Source organism: Zalophus californianus, chromosome 11 (genome assembly GCF_009762305.2).
Source record: "Zalophus californianus isolate mZalCal1 chromosome 11, mZalCal1.pri.v2, whole genome shotgun sequence".
NCBI lineage: Eukaryota > Metazoa > Chordata > Mammalia > Carnivora > Otariidae > Zalophus > Zalophus californianus.
The window spans coordinates 104,675,239-104,688,648 of NC_045605.1; positions in this window are offsets into that span (position 1 = coordinate 104,675,239).

Sequence of the window (13,410 nt, forward strand, 5' to 3'; positions counted from 1 at the left end):
GTGTGGGCCCAGAGCTCAGAATATCTCTGAGAGGGGTGTTGTGTACGTGTGGGCCGAAGACATTCTTCTGGGCACCACTTCCCCTGCCTGGTGCCTCCCAAGAAGGGGCCTGGAGACTTGTCTCTTGGGAAATGGCAGGGAAGGTCCAGCTGAAAATGTCTCAGGTGTCTGTCCCTGAGGGCTCAGGGCTATCATCCGCTGGGCTCCTGGGCAGCCAGGGCTCCCCTGTCTGAGTCTCAGGCTCAGGGGAACAGCCCCCTTCCATCTCCACTCTCCATGGACAGGCTCCTCTTCTGATCAGCTGTGTCCCTTTGGGGACAAATCATGGTCCCTCGTGTTTTGTTCTTTCTCTGAATTATTTTAATTCCATAATAATGTTTTTCTTGCATAAAACATGGGGAACATAAATAGGCCAAACAAAACCAAATATCCAGCCTCACCTGACAGCCAACCCCGTGTGCTTTCTGATGTATGTTCTTCCAGACCTTTCCTCCTCAGGGACTGTGGTCTAACCCTCATTCTTTAGCAGCCAACAGGAGGCTCAGGTAACCTCACGGCAGCCCCGTTACTATTCTAAACTTTGTAAATTAGGAGACTAAGGAACAGAGAGGTTAAGTAACTTGCTCATGGTCTCCCAGCCAGGGAGGGCAGGGGCAGTGTGAGCCAAGGGGCCACTGTGCTACACTGTCTCTCCCTTAGCAAGGTCACCTCGGTGGGCTTTCAATGTCACTCCTGCCTGCCTTTACCTCTCTGGTTCTACCTGCAGGGACTCTGGGGAGCTGCCCCATCCCATCTGCTCCAGGAGCTCAGGAGGGGCCCACCTAGGGCTCCCATTCTTGGTTGGAGAGGGGGCTTCCCATTCTCCCCCTCGGCCCCCTTCTCCACCCAGGCAGCGTCCAGCTCCCTGGCTCAGGCTGGCCTCCGCCCCCTGAAGTCTCTCCCAGCCCCTCACCAGCCCCCCCTCCCAGGCGGGGTCAGCCACTGGGGCTCTGCTCCCCACCTGGGCCCAGCAGTAATTGATGTTCTCAGAGTGGCCTGAGGCAGGGCGAGATCCGGAGTCATCAAAGGAAGATTAAATTATGCTCCGATGCAGCCAAGGGGTTGTTTTAGGAAGGTTTTCGACTGTGAGGCTTGCAGAGAGCTGAGCCGCCGCTTGAGCCCCCCTGTTCTGGGCATTCGCCCCCTGTGAGATTTTCTGATGCTTAATTGGGCATGGGTTATCCGTCTGTTCCTGTCCTAGTGGAATGTTGTTTAAAGGAGCCTGGTGACTTCCCGTGGAGGCCGATGGAGGTGAGCCAGAGTATAGATGTGCAAGCCTAGCCAGGGGCGGCCCCAGCCCCCAGTGCATATGCTTGGATTCACGGTATCTGACCTAAGGAGTTCTCTTAGGCCTGCGGGGATTGTGTCATGCACTTGCTATATGACCTTGGGCAAATCACCTCCCTCTGGGCCTCTCATTTCTCTCCATTAGTTAAGTGGCTTACACACACACACACACACACACACACACACACACACACACACACGCGCTCCAGAAATTTTTTATTCAAACAATATATTGGATTTGTAAGATCAATATACAAAGCAGATGTGAGAGGAGGTGGTCTGGCTAAAGTGGGAAAGAAGTTGGAGAGAAAGCGGCCCCTTCGTCACCCCCGCCCACCCTGGCTCACCCTTTCCTTTGGCATCTTCTGCCCCCGGCCCACTCTGCCAGAGGCATTTCCGTTATATTAGAGGATCCACCACTTCTGCCATCGAATATGTGGAAATCAACTTTTTTTTTAAAGAAATGTTACATATGGGAAATCTTACCTGCTAAGTGCACTCTTAGCTTGGGATATGGAAGTGTCATTTTCTTTTCCTCCCTCCCCCTCCCTTCCTTCTCCCTTCTTTCTTTTTCTCTTTCATCCCTGCATCTTTTGTCTGACCCCTTCCCGGTGTCCTTTTAGCTGCACTGAGCTCAGTCGGGGGCCCCCATCCCCGCTGGGCCCCAGCACAGGCATGTGTCTTCAGCTGGAAGGGCCCAAGGGTTCATCAAGGTCAAGTCCAACGTCCTCACCTTACACGCAGGGAGACCAAGGTTCAGTGAAGGAAGGAGCACACATCTGACCCTCGGCTTCCCGAGCTTCTCCGCACAGTGCTGTCTTTCTAAATCCTCAATTAGTTGAAGCAGAGGATGCACCACGACAAGTGAAACAGGCAAATCTTACTCTGAGGGAGCAGGGTGGAGTCTGGGTGTCCTGGCCAATTATGGGGACCATGCTAAACTCTCTGTGGGTCATCCACTCTCCTACCCACTCACCTGTTCATTGGTTTGTTCATCTCTCCATCTGTCTGTCCGTCCGTCCCTCCGTCTGTCTATTCATCCACCCCTCCATCCTTCCAATGTGCCTCATGCCTTGTATGTATGAGGCCCCAAGCTAGGAGCTAGGGTGTCTTCTCTACCCTCCTGTCTGCTTGTCAGAGAAAATAGCAGCGCAGCAACAATTACAGCACCCAGGAGATTGGCCTCAACACCATGGGAGAAGTCCATGCGGTTCTAGTCCTTTCCAGAGTGGGAAAGAGTGACTGGGTTTGATGGATCAGATTACGGTGGGTTGCCCAGAGAAGGTGGTATTTTTTACACTGGGTTGGATGATTCGGAGGTCGAATGGGGAGGGACCCGCAGACCCAGGGGTGTGAGTGCAGGCACTTTTGGGGAAATGGGAGGTGAGTTGGATAAGCAGTGTGGACAGAACTTTCTTCCCACCCTGGTGGAGGCCTTGGTCCCAGGGGCTGGGACACACATAGCTGTGATAGTCTCAGAGGGGCTGATGATTCTCTGGGCTTCTCTGTCCCTGTGCAGGTGGAAGTGGGGAAGATCTCGAGGCTGTGGCTCACCAGTGGAGTCATGCTCTGTGGTGCCTAAACTCACCGTGTGCAGTCTGGGTCTCTTGCCCCTCATAAGGGTCCCATTCAGCTGGGGGGCCATTCGAACCCTCCAGGTGCAGCTGCCTGCCTGCCTCCTCACTAACCCATCATGGCTTCAAGTCAGAAGCCGCAGCATGTGTGGGGGTGTCCTGGGGCTCAGACTATGTGCCTAGGTGGGCGTGGAGAGATGTTCAGTGAATTCCCAAAGGCCAAGAGCTATTCCTAGGGCTTCATCATTGGCTTAGGGGCCCCAGATTCAGTCCCTGTCCTTGGGTAGCTCTTAACAGAATAGGTGGCCTGTATGGTCCTGGACAAGGGATTGTCCTCTGCCCTCAAGCCCTAATCAGCCCTTCCTTTCCTTTCATTTATTCTAAAATTTCCTTCACAGGAACAAGGCCATCCAAGGAAGAGGGTTCCTACATGCTTGAATCGGAATCTTGCTAGTTGTTTGGTCTTGGGCAGGTCGTGTCTCCTGGTTAAGCTTTAGTTTTCCCACTTGTAAAATGAGGATTAATACCTACCTTATAGGATTGTTGGGATTTATATAAAGTATATAAAACCCTGAACACAGTGCCAAGCACGCAGTGCTGAATTTGAGGGTCAGTCCCGAGGGAACGGGCTTCAGGAAGCCCGAGCAGTCCCAGAAGAAGAGGAAGAGGAAAGGTTGCTAGGAGAAGGGAGCCCACGAGGGGTGCCCTTTCGCCCTGGGGGTCACAGGTTGGAAGGGTTTCCAGGCATCGGTGGAGGGGGGAGCTCTTGAGGTTGTCCTTGGGCACCTGGAGTTTATCCTGGCCCAGCCAGTCACTGCCGAGCCCATCATGTTGCCAGGCAGGCTGGGGCACAGCTGTCACCCCAAGTAGGAAAGGTCAGGGGCAGCTGTCACCCCAAGTAGGAAAGGTCAGGGACACAGCTCCCAGGGTGGCGGAGGGACTGTGCTTGAGCAACTGGAATCCCCAGCCCAGGGCAGGCCCCAGTGGCGCCCCCTGCTGGTGCACGTCAGGAACTGTATCTCTCACCTCTGGGGCATGGCCTGGAGTTCCCCGGGCCCACCTGCCACCTGAACCCCGCACAGAGAATGGAGGTCTGTTGATCTGTAAACCCCCACACTGGACGACTGCTCCAAGAACCTGAGGGAGGGGACCCCCTGGCTACAGGCTGAAGCAGCAGATGTCTCAGTCCCCATGTCCCTGGCACTGCTTTCTGCTCATGAAATGTCTTAAACCAGGGCTGGCCGATGCAGGTGCCCACGGGGCCAGGTGATGTGAATGAATGGGGTGGGCTAGGTGGGCTAGGTGCTCGGAGAAGTGCACAGCGCATGTCCAGTCTGAAGGGGGCAGCGGTGCTCAGCACCAGCTGGCGTTGCCATGGGAATATGCAGGCTTGGGGTTGCCAGAGCTTCAGATATTTTAAAAATAGCTTGAAATCTGGACTTTGTGAAATTTTCCAATTGTGTAGGCGACCCCTCCTCCCACCTTCTGGAATCCCTTTGTCTTTTCTGCTTCTACCACCCATTGGAGCCACAGACTCCATCAAGTGACTCCTTGTAGAACAAGGGAGGATTTCCTTGGGTTTGTCCTCACACGTACTCCCTGCTGGACCTCAGGATTTGGTTAGCAGGGCCTTCCAGGGTTTGTTCGTTCAGCAAACATGTATCCGGCACCTTCTTTGAGCTGGGTCTTGTGCAGAAAGGTGCTGAGGATGGGAGAGGTGAAAAAGACACAGAATGTGGCTTTGAGGGGCCACAGAGCCCTGGAGGGAGAGTGGAGGGGACAGACATCCATGCAGCCGGTGCCAGGGGTCAGGGACCCTGAGGACACTGTCCCATGTGCTTTCCCTCCAAGGCCTCATATCAGAGCGGTGGTTCCCTGTCTGAAATCAGCCATGACGGGGGTGGGTGGGTTTGGCTCCATGCTGCACTCATGTTCTTTTGTCTTTACACTCTCTGTTCCCAAGGCCGGCTCCTCCTCGGCTTCTCAGATGTCACTTCCTCGGAGAGGCCTTCCAGAACCAGCTAGAGTAGTGCCCCCAACTCTAGGAACACCTTCTCTAGCAGGCTCTATTTGTCACTGCCCAGAATTACGTACATGCTTGTCATCCACCTCTCCTGCCCTCAACCAGGAGGCCGTGAGGGCAGGGCCTGCCTTTGACCTGTTTGCCGCTGCCGAGTGGGCTTACGGTAGGAGCTCGCTGAGTTCATGTACAGCAGGTGCGGTCTGTCCACCAGCACCTCCCCCCCCATCTCTTTTCAGGAAGCAATCTCCACAGGGGGAGTGCTCAGCCCTGGACCCCACCTGCCCAGCCCTAGTGTCTTCACTTGCAAAATGGCTACGGTAATATTTCTAACCTTACAGGGCTGGGAGGAGGGCGGGTGCTCATTGTCCTGTGGGGTGGTAGGTCTGAATCCTGTCATGGGGGATGGCGTCCCTGGGTCCTGGCTCGGAGCTTGGGGACCATCTCACAACCCTCCCTCCCCCAGCAGCGCATTTTTCCACTTGCCTTGTTTCCTGCCACAGACCTGCTCTGCAGTTGATTTCCCTGCGCTTGGCAGAAACGCTGAGTGAAAAAGATGGGCTGAGGCTCCCGGAGCAGACGGTGCGGGAGAGGAGAAGCCACAGATGCATGGGGGGATGTTCGGAGCCTGAGAAATCCCAAAGCAACTGCCCGATCCTGGTCCCTGGGCTTCCAATCTCCCCCTGGGGAGGGATACTGGCAGATGCATCTTCACAATGGTGCAGGCAAGGGCTCCTGCCCATAGAGGATGTGACCTTGGGGACCGGTTTGATGGCCAAAGATGCCAACAAGCAGATGTGTAGCTGCCTGGACAGGGGAGGGAGCCTGTGGCTGGGGCTTGGGCAGGGGGCTGGAGAACGGTCCTGTGGTTTCCGGTCAGGTGTGTTGTATCTTCTGAACACACAGGGTGTGGGATCATAGACGGCTGTCTGTCTGGGGTACGGGGGCAGCTGTGGCCAACCCCGGGGCTCTGTGGGCTAGTGTCATCAGTGCTGTTGGTGAAATGCAGCCAGTAAAGTTTCTCAGGCTTGCAGAGAACTCAAAGCTGAGATAGAAGGTATCTAAGTAGGAGGATGGAATCAGAATCCAAAGGGATTGGAGGGGTGAGTGCTGAGCCTGCCACTTTCTAGGTATGCCCCTTCAGACAAGTCGCATCAACTTTCTGATCATTGGCTTCCCTGTCTGCAAAATGGGGGCAACGTCACCTCTGCGCCGGTGCCATGAGGGTCAGTGAGACCACCTGCACGCGGCAGCCAGCTCAGTGCGGGGTATGGGATAGCCGCGGCTGCGCCTAATGACAGGGGGAGCTCCTCAGGGGCAGGGGACTCGTCTTTCAGTGCTGTGTCCCCAGTGCCTGTACAGCGTGGGCACCGAACAAATGTTTGTCAGATGAACGAACAAGATGAAATTTGACAGGGATAAATGTCAGTTCCTGGACTCGGATCCAAAGACCCAGCTGCACATGGATGCGGTGGGGGGTGGAGCGGGGGAAATGGGGAGAAATGGCTCAGCAACTAACAGCACATGCGAGAAAAGTGGAAGGATTTAAGCGGTTAGAAATTTTGGTCAACGTGAGGTGGCTTGCCAAAACCAGGCAGGGTGAACTCGGGTGGCATCACGAGAGGCCCAGGGCTCAGAAGTGGGGAGGCCACGGTGGTCGGACCAGCCTCCAGAACCGCATACCATTCTGCCCTCCCCCTGTGGTGTGCTTGAAGAAATCAGGGCACCGAGCTTGGAGACGGGAAGTGCACGGGGCCACCGCGCGGTGCTCAGAGCTTGCCTCTTCCACTCGCTTGGGCAATCAGCGAAGCGCATGACTCCAAGCCTCAGTTTCCTTGTCTGTAAAATGTGCCTGCCTCAGGCTGGAGCTCACTTGGCTGCGGGGGTAGAGCAGGAATGGGGGTCCGAGCCTCGCGGGACTCACTCCCCCACGCCTGCGCACTGAGCTCCTCAGCACCCGGTTGTTCACACGGGAGGACAGCACCTGTTTCCTGTGCTGTTGGAGAGGATTATAGGGGCAGCCCCTCCCACCTTGACCTCCCCACTTTCCTCCATTGGTGGCTGAGCCTGTAGTCCAGCCACTTTGCCCGCAGACAGCTTCCCTCTCATCTGCATGTTTTGGGTGTAGGACTGTGCGTGCAAAAAGCCTGGCCTCCACATTCCTCTTCCGCCCACCAACCGCGCTGTGCCTGCAGCGAGCCTGCCTGTTGGGGGTGGGGGGGGGGGGGGGTGAGGGGGCGCCCCATGCGCCCTCTGGTGGCCGCAGGGGGGCACTGCGCTGGGCTCTGGGGAAGGTCCGGGAGCAGAGCCCACCAGAATCACGTGGAAATTCAGACGACCTGGTAAAAATCCTGGACCCCAACAACAGATGAATGGATACATACAATGTGGTGTACATACACACAACGGAATATTATTCAGCCTTAAAAAGGAATGGAATTCTGATACATGCTGCAACATGAGTGAGCCTTGAAAACGTGCTTAGTGACATCAGACACAACAAATACTGTATGATTCCACCTATAGGAGGTATCTAGAACAGGCAGATTCATACATATAAAAAGTAGAGTAGAGGTAACCAGGGACTGAGTGGGGGGAATGGGAAACAACTGTTAATGGGTCCGGAGTTTCTGTGTGCGATGAAGAGAAAGTTCTGGAACTGGATGGTTGTGGTGGTCACACAACATGGGGGATGTACTTAATGCCACTGAATTGTACACGTAAAAACGGTTAGAATGGTAAATTTATGTTATATATCTCTTACCACAATTTAAGAAGTACCAAGAAAAATCCTGGACCTGCCACTTAAAACCTCCATGACCTTGGTGAAGTCACCTTGCTTCTCGGTGCCTCAGTGTCCTCATCTTTAAAATGGGTGGGGGGCAATTACTGCCGACATCACAGCCACCATCCTGGTCCAAGCCACCACCTCCCTCGCCTGGAGGATTGCAAACAGCCTCCATGATGGTTTCCAGGCTTCCCTCTTGGGCCTCCCCCTCAAGTCTTTTTCAACTAAGCTGCAGAGTATCTAAAACTATAAACCAGATCAAGTCGCCTGTCTGCTTAAAATTCTCCCCAGACTCCTCCCCTTGGCTGACAAGATCTGGGTGGCGACCCCTACTCCTCTCTCAGTACTTCCCCCCCCATCCCCGTCCCAGTCACTCCATGGCTTTCCTGCCTCCAGGCCTCTGGCCTTGCTGGTTACTCTGCCTTGGACACCAATCTCCCGACTGTCTTGTTTGGCTGACTTGTCAATGGGGTCTCGGCTCATATGTGGCATCACTCTGTAACCTCCCACTCCAATGTTGCCTTGCCTCCTAGTCTTATTGCGTGTGTCCTGCTTTTTTTCCTTTGTCCCTGGCAGCAGCCATTATCTGAAATTGTCTTATCTTCTTTATGGAACTTGTTTATTCAACTGGCTGGACTTTGTAGGGTGCAAGCGGGAAATAGTTCAATTTTTCTCACCCCACTGCCCTAGCACTTAGTCTGTTTCTTCTCTCTTCCCGCTCCTTGAAAATACTTCAGCGCTGCCTGGCTGGCTCGGTAAGTAGAGTGTGGGATTCCTGATCTTGGGGTTGTGAGTTTGAGCCCTACGTTGGGTGGAGAGATTACTTAAAAATGAAATCTTTTTTTTAAAAAAGAAAGAAAATATTTCAGCTAAGTGTAGCTTTACCCATTTCCTTCTGATGTTAGGTCAATTTCAATTTCTGGCATCAAAAAGTGTGATTCTTTTAGGAGATTTGAAGGATTTAGGAGTGAAGTGCCGTGATGTCTGAAGCTTGCTTTCGAATGGTTCAGCCAAACCATGCACGTATGCACGCGCGCACACACACAGCCGTCAACAATTTTTGGGTGAGCATATGGGTGTTTATTGCACTATTCTTTCAACTTTTATGTGTGTTTGAAAATTCTTGTAAAAAGTTGGGTAAAAAAGAAACTCTTTTTGCCAAGTTAAAAAATAAGCCTCGTCCTATCTCAATAGAAACATTTATCCTCCATCCAGTATCAGCTTCCTCAATGCAAGCTGATGGGGTTCCCAGCAGTGGGGAAGGTGGGTGGTGGGTGTGTGGTCACCGAGGGTTGGCTCTCTCTGACTCACCTCCTTCCTCCGGGGAAGGCAGCTGCGTTCTGGCTCTGACAGAAGGGTCCAGAGGGGAAGGAGGATGACAGGGAAAGGGTAGCACTCCTTGATTATGCTGTTGTCACACAAGGAAGGTGGACTGGTGGGCTTACCCCTTGAGGGGCTCAGCCTGCACTGATTCTGATGCAGGGAACGTCTGATCCTGCCCAGTGCTCCTGACAAAGCCTCTTTCTGTGCCCACAGGCAGCCCTCTTGGGTGAAGTCCCGTAGCAGCACTCCAGTCCAGCTCTCTTTTGGATGTCCACTCTGGCCATGGTGGGAGGCAGGTCTCCCTACTGCAGCCCTCTCACCTCTGTTCTACCAGGCTGGTCTCCATTTCCTCCTACCTTCTCTCCCCCGGCTCTGCTCCAGAGGCTGCAAGGCCCAGAGGGTCAGCGGCTCAGCCAGCGCCCAGGACGACAGTGTGGGGATGACGTTCCACAGTCCTCTCTGGCTGCCTCCGCCCTCCATGGTGGTGCTCATGAATCCCCCTCTCACTTGGCTTGAGGGGTGGTGTTTTTTGGGGGTGTGTGTATCAACACTCTTCCACCTCCTGGGCTGACCACTCTAACTCAGAACTGTCTCTCTCTCTCTCTTTTTTTTAAAGATTTTATTTTTATTTATTTGACAGAGAGAGACACAGCGAGAGAGGGAACACAAGCAGGGGGAGTGGGAGAGGGAGAAGCAGGCTTCCCGCGGAGCAGGGAGCCCGATGAGGGGCTTGATCCCAGAACCTGGGATCATGACCTGAGCAGAAGGCAGACGCTTAATGACTGAGCCACCCAGGCGCCCCAGAACTGTCTCTCTCGAACTTCTCAACCTTGTTGGTGTAGACTGGGGGAGGTGGGGGGCTAGGGGGAGGGCTTGCTTTTGTTACCTCTCAGTGAGCCAGCCGAGATGGCCCTCTGGGCCCTGGGGCCTCAGCAGAGAACCCCGAGGGCAAGAAAGCCCGATTTGAGATGCTGTCTCCCCTAGTTACTTCTTGCAGTCTCCGCAGAAGACTGGCACAGACCAGGGAGCTTTATTATTATGGTCTGTTGGTTGAAGGTGAAGGCAGAGGCCAGGCTATGGTAGGTCAGGAGGCAGGATGCACCCTGAGCTCAAGGGTTCACAGTGAAGAAGCCAGGTGGACCCAGATCCCTGGCCCTGCCCCAGGCTCAGCCTCACCCCCACCCCTGCCGAACCAGCCAGACCCAGTCTTTATTATTATTATTTTAAAAAATACGTGGTGGGAGGAAGACCGTGTTATCTGTCTTAGTTCATTCCAAGCCCACTGAGATGCTAGTGTCCCTTAGCTCCCTGTGACGTTAAACTTCGTGGGCCAGCCTCTTCTCTCAGCTCCTGCTTTGGAGGACATCACTGCTGAGATACCACACTGCTGTCTTCATTGGTTTCCTCATAGTCTTCCCTGGTGCGGGGGTGTCCTCTGGTTGGGGGCGTGCTCTGCCACTCACTCACCTTCCTCCTTGCACACGCACAACCACCCCCCTCCCTGCTAATTTGGTGCCAGTCTGTGTGATGGAGATGTCCATGTTGCTATTTGCCCTGACCCCTGGGGACCCATTTATCTGGCAGCCTCCTGGGGGTGCTGAGAAATCCAAGATGGGGGCTGCATCTGGTAATTATTTACTAGCGGCCACCCACCCTCAGTACCCAAACATTTGGCTTTTGACACACACACACACACACACACACACATTTTAAAGATTTATTTACTTATTTTAGAGAAAGAGAGAGAGAGAGGAGGAGCAGAGGGAGAGGGTGAGGGAGAGAATCTTAAGCAGACTCCCTGCTGAGCCTGACGCGGGGCTCAATCTCACAACCCTGAGATCATGATCTGAGCCGAAATCCAGAGTCAGACGCTTAACGCACTGAGCCACCCGGGCGTCCTGGCTTTTGACTTAAAGATGACAGGAGGCCTTTGGTCACATTACAGTTCTGGACACCTCCTCTACTCCTCACCTCTCCTGGCTGAGTGCTTACAGCCCCTGGGCCCATGGTCAACCAAGTGAGCCAGAGAGGTGCCAGGAGGGGTGAGGGCAGAAGCCGGGATTGCAAAGCCAACCATGGAGTGGTGTCTGGCATGTCATTAGCTGCACCAGCTCTATACAGAGTAAGGACTGAAAGGTCAAGCAATCTCCTGGCTGTGCTGTGCATGTGTGTGTGTGTACGCATGTATGTGCACAAACGTGTGTGTGTGTGTTTGCGCACACGCACATCAGGAGGGGTTGATTTCCATGCTGCTGGATCCTGAACTACACATCAGGTGCTAAAAAAGAAATTAAGGTTTATTGTATTGGTCAGTTATGTCCTAAAACTCAGCGGCTTACAACAATGATTTATTTTTGCTTCCATCTCTGTAGTTTGCCTGGGGGTCACCCAGACACGTCTTAACTCTTGCTGGGTTTAGTCAGCGCAACTTGGAAAAGAAAATGGTCCAGAAAACAAAGGATGAGCAGAAAGCCGGCGGCAGTATGCGTACACACACCTTTGTGCACTTGTGCATGTGTGCGCATGTGTGCGCACACAGTTGATGCGCTCACGCGCCCATGTGTGATGGGCATGCGTGCTTGCGCGCGTGCGGTGGCTAGGTTGCAGGGTCTGGGGTGGGGGCAGGCAGAGGTGGTGGCTTTGAGGGGGAACGAGTGTTTGCCACGGGGGTGTAAGGGCAAATACAAATGAAAAATAACAAAACAAGTTTAATTCTCCCTATTGAAAAAAAGAAGGGAAGAGACTTCATCCCTTTTCTTAGAGCATTCAGCTTAGAAACTTTGTCATTGTAAGTTCTGCCTCTTTGAAATATCTGTAAATCTTTTCATAAGCGAAGCCTCTTGCCGGCTTTATGTCCCAGGAATGTTTCCTGAAGGATCTGGAAGCCAGCTCTTTGAAATGGAGTCAGGGAGGAAGAAAGCGCCCGTCTCCCGCTTTCCGTGGGAGAGAACGGCCTGACTTCAGCGGGTGCGTGGTTCCAAGTTGCACACCTACCTCCTGTCATAGAGATAGGAGGAAGGTATTTTTCTTCTGCATGAAGGCAATTAGCAAACACAGGTGACCACCGTAATTACTAGGTACATTTGGTATGAACTGTGTGTGACAATCGTGCTGTCACGTCCTCTTGGTGGAGGGCGGGCTGTCGCTTATCTTGAACACATGTCATGTATGTACTGGGCCATCTGCCTGGCCATAGAAAAGGAGAGAAGTCTTCCTTTGCCATCTCTTTGCGGGTTGCCCGTGATGTGCAGCACATTCTGGTTGAACGCTTATTTATTTACTTATTTATTTTTAAAGATTTCATTTATTTATTTGACAGAGAGAGACACAGCGAGAGAGGGAACACAAGCAGAGGGAGTGGGAGAAGCAGGCTTCTCGTGGAACAGGGAGCCCGATGTGGGGCTCGATCCCAGGACCCTGGGACGATGACCTGAGCCGAAGGCAGACGCTTAACGACTGAGCCACCCAGGTGCCCAAACGCTTGTTTAATCAAGTTGTGTTCTTTCCCTTTTACTTTTGCAGAGAGGTGTTCTGGGTTGGCAGGAGATTTTGTCTTTATTTTGTGTTTTCCCAGTGTCTGGGCGCCCTCCAGCGATTTTTTTGTGCACGAACGTGCATCTTTTCCAGATTGAGAGAGAGAGGGAGAGAGAGAGAGAGAGAGGAGGCAGCAAGTCTCCCAGCCTCCCGGGCCACCTGGACCACCCGGGCCTCCTCGGCCAGCCTTACTGGAGGCAGCCTCTCCCAGAAGGTGGTGAGGGGCTCCTCGCCCAGGGAAGGAGGGCGCCTTCTGAAGGATCGCTGCTGCGGCTGCAGACCTCGGCGTGGCTCAGGGCCCACGAGGCGGCAGACCCCAGCCGGGACGGCTCGACAGCGACGCCGTGTGACCGCGAGGGGTGCCGACGGCGGCACTGCCGCTTCTCTCCCCGTCCCCTCTGCGAAGCCAGGCTGACCGCCGCCCTGTGGACAGCTTCCGCTGGGGCAAAGGATGATAATAAGGCAGCTGGGGCCTTGATCAACAGATTGGGAAAAATAGTCGCTATCCTCTAACATTTCCTGACCCCCAACGAGTTATAATGCAACACGCATCTCTGATCCCCACCTGGGTCGGGCCGATGGGGTAGGGAGGGTCTTGGGTTTGGCATCAAGGCTCTGTTTCCCACATTGCTTGATAATAAAGCATTGACTGTTCAGTGACGTGTGTCATAGGCTGTGTCAGGATGTCCCTGAAACAAAATGGCAGCACCAAAGCAGCCTCAGCAAAGCATCTCACATCCAAACGGCTGCATCCCTACGTCAGGCACTGGAGGGGTCCCAGGACCACCGGGCGTCATTCCTGGAGCTTTCCGTGTTGTGCTCCAGGAAGCATCTTTCACACAGAG